Genomic DNA, 10,586 nt, shown 5'->3' with positions numbered 1-10,586 from the left:
GTGCATGAATAGAGAGAACAGTGAACAAAAACAGAAAATTCAGAAACAGACCAAATTAATCATACCTTATTCATTTATATTAATTTAATTACACTCTGTTACAGTTAGATTCAAATGGCAGCATACCACATCAAAGGGGACAAAGATGTTGCAATAAAGCAATTTTAGGGAAATCATATAATCATACAGAAAAAAGAAAAAAATTGCATGCATTGCCTCATGCCATTCAAATTGCAAGCAGATTACAAGTTTAAATAAAAGAAAATCATGGATACATTATTTGTAACCTGGAGGTAAGGAAACTATTTCTAAGATTTGAAATAAAGTAAGGAAAAGAATTAATAAGTGTGATTACATAAAAATATCACAGATAATGTGGAACAAAAGACACCTTAGAAAAATTAAAGCAAAAAATGTCAAATTAGTGAAAATAATATTTTTCAGCTTACAACAAATGGGATAAATGTTCTTGCTATACTCAGAAAATTACAAAGTATAGAAACCAAATACTAGGAACTTGTTAGAATATGGATCAAGAGATGGGAATAAATATTCAGAGAAAAATGAATTTAAATGTACCTTGAATATATCAGAAAACATTAACATACACTCTGAGAAAAATGAATCAAAACAGAAAAAATAAAGTCACCAAAAATATTAATTAAATTACACCTCTATTTCTGAAGTGAGATACTATTTAACACCTCAATTTTTGGCAAAAATTCAATGTTTGTTAGTATAATCTGTTGGCAAAGGTATAAGGGAAACAGGTCCTCTCCTGCATAGCTGGTGAGAATGGAAAACCAGTCCAAACCCTACCGAAGGGAAGTCAGCACTATGCTGCCAACATACATATGCATTTTCTCATTCATTGTCATTGTCAGGGACAATATTTATTATCCCTTAAATACTCTGACAAAAAAATGCAGAAAAATAACATGTAAGGCTGTTTATTGCATCATTATTTGTATTAGCAAAAGACCAAAAACCTCTCAAATGGTCATCAGTAGGAACTGATTGAATTGCTTAAGATTTATTCACACAGTGAAGGGCTATCCAACTGTGAAAAGGAATGTGTCTCTCATACATGCCTGGAGAGGTCTCCAGGATACATCATTAAGTGGGAAAAGCAAAGTAAAGAAAATAATGTAGAGTTTACTTACCATTTCTCTAATAGGAGGAATATGCACTACATATATAAACATAATACATATATTTTTATATATATCAAAAGGCAATAGCAGTATACTCTGAAAACTAAACCAACAAAAATTTACTTACATGGGAATGGGAGAAGCAGTGTGGAGATGACAGGGACAGAAGCTGAAAACTGGATGCCTTTGTAACACTAAGATTTCATAGATATGATCTTGAAACCATATAGGTAGTTTACATAATTATACAAGGAAAATTATATTTTTAAGTACTAAAAGCAAATGGCAAACATATCTGATTTTATATTGTGGAGTGGGTGAACCATATAAGGAATTGGTCCAAGACACTTAAAAAAGCAATACTTTCATTGTCCATATTTAATGGCATTAACTTAAAATTTTAAAAATAACCTGAAAAAATATGAAATTATTTTCAGAAATTTTATTCTTGTTTTTGTGTGAGTGTGTGTGTGTGTGTGCACGCACACAATTTTGATGTCCATTTAAAGGCATAGAGACAATAATGAACTCAGTGACAATCACCACTCTCAGTACCTGGAGTGTGGTTTTTAAATGCCATTTACCACCAAAACATTAGGTTTTCATAGACTACTGATTCTAGGAATAGGCAGAGTTGTAAACAAGAAAGCCAGGATAGCCGAAACTGGTTTGGCTCAGTGGATTGAGCCTTACCCTCCAGACTGAAGGGTCCCGGGTTCGATTCTGGTCAAAGGCATGTATCTTGGTTGAGGGCATATCCCCAGTAGGGGTTGTGCAAGAGGCAGCTGATCAATAATTCTCTCTCATCAGTGTTTCTAACTCTCTATCCCTCTCTCTTCCTCTTTGTAAAAAATCAATAAAATATATTTTTTTTAAAAAGAAAGAAAGCCAAGATAGTCTCAAAAATCACTGGGATCTTATGGGAAGGACGTAAGAGTCAATCTCTAGAAAATGCAACTAGACATTTTTGAGAGCATCAATAATAACTCTAATAAATGAAAATATATCAGATATCTTAAAATACATGAGTTCATAACAAGTCCTTGTGCTTAAAATAGTCAATCACTTCCTGGGGAATATGCTAGAAAAGCATTTCATTGTTATGAACATTGACAAATAAAAAAAGAAATGGAGCATTTATTTTGTCTTTCAGATACAACTGTACCTCATGGAAATGAGAGAATGGTTGGAGGGAACTTTCATTTTATAGGATTTTTCCATCTAATAAATAAGGAAAGAATGATAGAATTTGATATAATTATTTCTGACCCTTAATGAAATTTAGGCTATCATTAACATCAATTAATGCCAAAGAAAGAGAAATAGCCAAGTAGGCAGGAAGAAGAGAAGCAAGTTTGCTTCTCCCACAGTTCTCTGCCACTCTGAGCACATCCTCCACTCCCATCCTTACTCATCTGCCAGGACATTTTAGTCACTTTACTTTATAAACTTTTGTTTGCTTGGACAAACCTGAATTCTTAGCCCTTCCATGACCCTACGAGCACAAGAATTGGCTGCTCAGAACAGGAACCCAGAAAGAATTCAGAGGCTGCTGGATCCATCTGTTAACATTCAGTCATTTGCCTCCCTTTTGGGATTTTCATTTTGGTTTGCACAATTTCTGCTTTTATCTGCATTTCTTCCTTTTGGGTTTAATTTGACTTTTTCTGTTTTCTTTTCTTTTTTCCTTTTTTTGCTTTACTCCAGTTCTCCCATAAACATATGTCCTTAGGTACTTTATCAGTACTGATAAATGCTGTAAGTACATCTTTACCAAACGACAAAGGTGCAATTTTAATGTTTATCCAAGTGTATCACAGCACAAAATTTGTTATTGTCTCTCACAATCCACTCTATTTCCAAGAAATGAGCTACAGGATGATCTATTGTAAACTCATTTGTGCACAGGAAAGCACGCATCCTGCCTCCACTACAGCACTTTCCAGCCCTCACTTCCTCCTTGTTCTGTTTCATTCATCACTTCATGTTTTGGTCACAGCACAGGCTAGAAAGGCTAGGTTACAGGGCCCATGTCCCCTCATCTGTACCTGCTGAAGTGTTCAGAGGGGTGAGAGGAGAAGGCTGGGCCAAGAAAAAACTTCACCATAAAGATCACCCTGAAATCTGTTCAGGGTCACTTTGGACCCCTCCTAGGCTGGTGCTGGCCTGAGGATGAAATGGAGGAGTTGTCCTGTGAGTCTCCAAACCCTCACCTGTTCCTCCTCCAGAGCAGGCACAACACTTATCACTTTGACTCTGATATGAGCCAAACAAAATAAATTCTACTCTGAATTGAACCAGTGCTCATGAATTTTGCCATCTTTCAAATACTAACAATTATATTCTCAAAGTTTAACTGGTGAATAAACAGCTGATGCAGCCGCATTGTTTTGGAATATTCCTTTTTTCTTTCTTTCTTTCTTCTTTTTTTTTTAATAAATCTTTATTGCTCAGATTATTACAATTGTTTCTCCTTCCCCCCCCCCCACCATAGCTTCCTTCCACCCAATTCCCACCCTACCTTCTACCCTTACTTCCCACCCTCTCATTGTCCTCATCCATAGGTATAGGATTTTAATCCAGTCTCTACCTGCACCCCCTCATACCCCTTTCCCCCTGATAATTATCAATCCACTCCCTTTCTTTGCCCTTGATTCTATTATTTTCACCAGTTTATTCTGTTCCTCAGATTTTTAATTCACTTGATTTTTAGTTTTACTTGTTGATATATATGTATTTGTTGATCATAATTTTTTATCTTTTTTCTTCTGCTTTCTCTTCTTAAAGAATACTTTTCAGCATTTCATATAATGCTGGTTCGGTGGTAATGAACTCCTTTAGCTTTTTCTTATCTGTGAAGCTCTTTATTTGCCCTTCAATTCTGAATGATAACTTTGCTGGGTAGAATAATCTTGGTTGTAGGTTCTCACTATCATCACTTTGAATATTTCTTGCCACTCCCTTCTGGCATGCATAGTTTCTGTTGAGAAATCAACTGGTAGTCCTATGGGTGCTTCCTTCCTTTGAGGTAATTAAGTGCTTTTCTCTTGTTGCTTGTAAGATTCCCTCTTTGTCTTTTGCCCTTGGCATTTTGATTAGGATGTGTCTTGGTGTGGTCCTCTTTGGATTCCTTTTGTTTGGGGTTCTGTGCACTTCCTGTCCTTATAAGTCTATTTCTTTCACCAGGTAGAGGAAGTTTTCTGCCATTATTTCTTCAACTAGGTTTTTAGTATTTTGCACTCTCTCTTTTGGCACCACCATAATTCTGATGTTGGCACACTTGAAATTGTCCCAGAGGCTCCTTACACTATTTTAACTTTCTGGATTCTCTTTTCTTCTTTCTTCTCCAGAGGAGTGTCCTTTGGCTCTTTGTATTTCAAATCTTTGACTTGATTCTTATGATCCTCCAATCTGTTGTTGGATCTCTGTATAATGTTGTTTCTATTTTGGTGAGTGTTTGTTTATTTTCTAGTTGAGTCTCATTAAATTTGTCAGCCTTTTTTAAGAAATTCTTGAAAAACTTTATAACCGTGGTTTTGAATTCTATAGCCAGTCTTTTGTTCTCCTCCATCTCTTTTGTTTGAGATCTATTTTCTTTTCTAGGCATTTTCGCTGCTTCCCAGAGTTGGTAGGTTTGCTTTGTGTGTTTGGTGTCCTATAAGGCCCTGTTGGTCAGCATCCCCAATTACCTGAGGTAGACATTCTTGGTGCTCCCCTTTGTGGACTGCATGTACAACCTTGTTACAGTTAAGTCTTGATTGTTGTTGTTATCATTTGGAGGAATTGACTTCCACGCCCATCGGATATGAATATAAGCTGTGTCTACTCCAGGAACTTTCTGTATTGGAGACAGTCTTATAGTATCCAACTTGCAAAATTGCAAAAGCTTCTATGCTCAGCATGGATGGGGCAGAGTCTCAGGGATGAGCTGACAGCCTTGGCTTCCCATCAGCCCTGCCCTTGTGTGCAAGCCTCAGACCTCTGCCTTTTGCAGCTCCCCTGAGTTTCTGCCTGATCATCCAGATTCCCCATGCAATAGTGTGAGTGCCCCAGGGGCTCGCCCAGAATTGGGTTGGGTCTCTTTATTCTGGAACTTCTGACTCCTTCCACTAGGGAGAGGCCGCAGTGGCCTCCGTGGTCAGAAATCTCTGAGTGCACTCACTTGCACGCGACTACAAACTCTGCCCACTGAGGCTCCCAGCTCCCCCAGTCTCCCTGTCTCTGAGTCTCTAGGTGCCTTTCTCTACACTGCAAAATCCACCAATATGAGCCTGGGTCCACGGGATTTTGGCTGGGGTTGGGGTTCAGTGCAGTTGGAAAGCTTTCAGTGCAATTGGAGACTTCCTTTCCCATCCCGCCTGCCAGGCATTTGGCTGCCCTTCCTCTCTGTGCACGAGCGTCTCCCTACCTCAGCGCTTTGAGGCTTCTGATCTGATCCATGAGCCTTTCTTTTTCTTTCTAGATGTAGATTTTTCCACTCTCCCAGCTTTCCTGTGGTTTTGAATGATGTCCATTCTATCTTTTAGTTGTTGTTTTAAAATTGTTGTGCCAAGGAGCAGCTTATGTGCTTACCTAGGCTACCATCTTGGTTTCTCCCCTGGAATATTTCTTGAAGAAATATCATTTGAAAGTATCACTTAAAATTAGGATTATGGAACTTATTTATGAGCTGTGAAGAACCACAAATGACTGTTTGGAAATATAAGGAGGCACCAGCATTTCTCCTATCCTCTGCATTTATAACACATCTGCATTGATTGAAAAGCCAAGGACCCCAGATAAACAATGCAATCTGGAAGGCAAGGGAGCCGTCACCTAGGCCTCATTTAGCAATAGTTCATTCAACTCCACTAAAGAACAACAAAAATGGAACACTAAATTATACAAAATCCATGCACTCAAGAGGAAGGAAGATGAGGGGACCTCGCAGAGTAACCAACATTGAATCTAAAACTACTGACTGGATTTCCATTTTCAAACTGGATTGTGAGGGGCCCTGCAGTGTTATAGCTGGTGGAACAACCATATATGGTAAATTTTTTTTACAATTAAAGACTCTAAAACTGCCCTAAGGTAATATAGCAAATGAAGAAATGTTCATTTTTTACAATGTACCAAATTTTAGTAATAGGAGTGAGAATCTTGACTACCTTTTCTGCAAGCATGGTCACGCCTTCCCCCCACCCGCCCTCCAACTGATTTCCCCTACAGGCCTGAGTCCTCCCACAACTGCCCTTCCCTGCAGGCCTGGTTGCCCCCAACTTTCCTCCTCTGCCAGCCTAGTCACTCCTAACTGCCCTCCCCTGCATGCATAATCACCCCCAACTTCCCTCCCTTGTAGGCCTGGTTTTTCCCAACGACCTTCTCCTGCTGGCCATCTTGTGGCAGATATCTTGTGACCACATAGGGGCAGCATCTTTGACCACATGGGAGCAGCCATCTTGTGTGTTGGAGTGATGGTCAATTTGCATATTACTCTTTTATTAGAAAGAATAGAGGCCTGGTGCATGGGTGGGGGGCAGCTGGTGTATCCTGAAGAATGTTCAGGATCAGGGTAGGGGGTTCACTTGAGGCATGCTGTGGTCTAGGTGAGAGATCAGTGATGGTTTGCAGGCTAGCCACATGCCCTGGCATCCCAAGTGGGGGCCCTAGAATCTGGAATTTATTCTTCTTCTATAATTGAAATTTTCTAGCCTTCAGTGGAAGCCAGGAAGCTTGGCTTCCTCCATAGCTGAGGAAACCCAGGCATCTTGATTGTTCTATGGCCTCAGCCATCTTGGTTGGGTTAATTTTCATACTCACACTGAATGGCTTGTGGGCATAGCTCGTGGGCATAGAAGAATTACGGTCAATTTGCATGTTTCTCTTTTATTAGTATAGATGAACGTGGGGGAAAACTAGGTGAAGTTAGTGGGAGTTGCATTCTTCACTAGAGACAAGGAACTGGCAAGAATGTGTGAAAATGAGATCCCAGCTCATTAAGTAAATTTACTTAATTTACACTAAGTAAAACCCCTCATTATATATAAGAAAAGTCAACTCAGAGAGTGTGAGTTAGACTTGGTCATATCCTGCCTAACCTGGTCAGGTGCCCATCAACATAATCCTGTTCTAGCTTCCCTCCTTCCCTCCACTCAGTAAATGGCTATTTTTCTCAACTTTCTCAGGACCTTCTGGGGAGGGAGACCTACAGATTTGGCTAGAGTAAGCCCTGACAGTTTTCATCCTCTCTCTATTTTCCCATTTTTAATACTGAAAACACCTTCATTTGATTTGAGAACCAGGACTTTGCAGGTAATTCCTGGCACCAGGACCTCCTTGCTGGCACTGTCCCAAAGAAGGAGGCTCTCAAGAGGACATTTTAAGGGAAATATTGAAGACAAAAGGAGTTAAGATTTGTCATCAAGGCTGGACGTGAAAACGGGCCTCAGAAACCTAATATGCTCTTCTCCTCTGAGGTTATAACCCCTGAGGGGACAAGTGCTAGTGTCACAGAGAGCTGTGTTTCCCAGGGAAACTGCCCATCCCACTGCCTCAGTGGTGAATGTTCCTGTCTCTAAGTTGTCACCATTCCCCCAACCCTCCCCCCCCCCCCCCCGGCTTCCTGCCTCTGAATTCTGAGATTCAGGACACTTCCCCATATGCTGGGAGGAAGAGCCTGTTGCACTCATAACCAGAGGAGAGCAGTAGATCATGGTTTTGGGGGCCAGCCGCAGAGCCTGTCACTGATTCTGAAGGAAAGCTAAATGCCAGCAGGAGAAGAGAACATGCCAGCCATTAGGATCTTTGAGGACCTAGAAGCTCAGTGTCTACAAGAAGCTCACTGAGTGAGCACCTCTATTCTAGTAGATACCAGGAAGGGGCATGTGATCTAGAAGGAGGAACTCCCCACACTCAGGTGTGTGAGGATGCCTGACTTTCACACACAGCAGCTTCAGGAGCACTGGCAAGCATCTCCTCCAGCCTAGAGGGACAGGCTCTTGCTTGGGCTAAGTCATCTCCTAACCTACTCCCCTAACAAGGAAGGAATGGGTCTTCTCACTCTCCACAAGAAATTAAATCACCCTTTAGAAGGCATCAAAGACTCCCCATGTGCATATCTGGCAAGGCAAAGAGATTTCTGAGGACATATAACTGAGTCTAAACTCAGAACACGTTAAATTGAAAATTCTGTGTGTATCTGGGCTGAACCACCTAAAACACTCCTCTCTCCTCCAAGTGTCTAGAAAGCAACTTGCCAGAGACTGCAAAGGTCATGACCATGGTCTTCCAACACTTTCCCTTAAACATCTGCTACTCAACAAAAGCTGCCCAGGACTGTGTGTGTGGCTGTGCCCTCTGCACTCCCTCCCCTCCTATGCGTAACTGGACTAGGAGTTCTGATTCAGACACTGAGATTAGGCACTGAGCACATCATAATCATTGGCTGGGATGTGGGGGTGCTTATATTCTGAAAGTACAGGTATGCAAACCAAAATCTTTGAAAAATACACATTTGACAGAATCCCCTAGATCAGTTTTTGCAAACTTTTGACATATGTGTACCCCTTCTATAATTTTCTTAACGCTGAATACCCCTCATACTCATGAGAACATAGAATTAGGCGGAGCTAAGCACGGTGCAGTGCATATCACCACCCAACTCCAGTGCAAAGCATACTCCCACCAAACTCTTCCCATATCCCTGGAGGTATGCGTATCACACTTTGGGAAACACTGCAATTCCCAGAGAAAGGAGGTTCAGGAAGCCCTCGACTAGGTGAATAGACTCAGTCCCTTGGAGGTTTAACATATAAGATCTCATATGGTTTCCATTAGTCTATGACAGAATGTGTATGTAATCCCACATTTCAGCTCTCTGGACCCGACTAAGAACTCTCTAAACCCCAGTTTGCCCAAGGTACTGTCAGTTTTCTGAACCTTCTCATCTCCACCTTTGGCCAGGATTCCTTGCATTAGAAAAATTCCTAGTCTTTGCATCTGTGGCTGTTTCTCCATTTCTGCTCTGGTGTCAGTCATGGGAGTGTATTGATTTTCATGGGGGTGAACAGTGTGAAGGTTTTGGGTGTGTGGTAGTTCCTGCAGAAATATGAACGCCTTTGGGTTGAGGACCAGGCCAGCCCATCATCTAAGTCCTTTGGCCAGAGACAAGGTATTCAGCCTGCCTCTAACCTTGCCTTCTCCTTGTTTGGTGCCAACTACATAGAACAGTTACTTGTGGTAACTTGGTGGACAGCATGAAGAAGTGGAAATAGAAATGGAAGGTAAAGCACAGACAGGGCTCAGACAGAGTGTGGGGGAGGCTGAAACAGTCACAGGCCTGGAGCACAAGGCAGCTACCAAAAGCCTGACAACTGCTCTCTGTGGAACATGTGAATGAGGGGCTTCCTTGTCCTGAGGCTGGAGAGGCAGAGGACAGACTGCGCTGTGCACAGGGACTTGGTGAGCAAAGAATGTTTGATTGTATTAAATACTGACTGACTGGGTGGAGACACTTTACTTGAAGAAGCCTAAGCTTTGGGGTAGGATGTCAGGAATGGGAGGGGAGTGTCCCAGTCTCTCCAGGACATTGAACATATTTAGAAATATTGAGACAGGACAGTGAGTTGACTCCCAGAGCAGAGTCAGAGGCTGCAGATCACCTGGGATATAGGTTTCTTCTCCAATTTCCAAAACCAAAACTCCAGTTCTCTTCTTGTTTGTCTCCAAGGCCAACCACCCTAAGTGTTTCCCTTGGCCCTGCCAAATATTCTAGTTCTCATGGTTTTTCAAAGTCTCTCCTGGCTGCTGAATCTCCTGGGAAAACTTAGTATCTACAGCTTTGGTCACTAATATAGATTTACCTCTAAAATTTAATATCTATAGCTTTCTCACTACCTTAATAGTTACAACCTCCTGTCTGCCCTTTGAATTTGACGTCCTTGAAAAGACAAAACCAAAATCTAGAGGTGGATCCCCTAGAGTAATATCCTCCAGCTGTTGAGCATCTAGAGGTGAACATGCTACACCAGGGTGACAGGGATACTTGGTGAAGATCTGCCTGAATTCAGTAAGGCTTTGGTTGGAAAGCAGAGTTAAGACATTGTTCTTGTTCCAAGGGCTTCCGGGTCCAGGTAACCGGGATATGTTGCTTTAAGCTTTGGAAGCTCACAGATGATTTGTCTTCCAGGTTCCAAGACACCATGCAGGCCATGCTGAGGCTCATCCTGGTGGGGAAGACAGGGGCTGGGAATAGCCCCACCGGGAACAACATCCTAGGCCACAGGCACTTCCACTTCAGACTCACAGCCACTTAGATGACCAGAACCTTCGATGTGGGGAGCAGCATGTCAGACAGGTGGCATGTGGAACTCATGGACACCCCGGATCATTTTAGGTCCCTAATCCCAAGGTCAGACTATGCGGAGTGAGAAGATGCTACTTGCTGTCCAT

Source organism: Pipistrellus hanaki (genome assembly GCF_964339955.1).
Source record: "Pipistrellus hanaki genome assembly, chromosome: 10".
NCBI classification, from domain to species: Eukaryota; Metazoa; Chordata; class Mammalia; order Chiroptera; family Vespertilionidae; genus Pipistrellus; species Pipistrellus hanaki.
The sequence above is the reverse complement of the archived record's forward strand: the minus strand, read 5'-3'. Positions refer to the sequence as shown.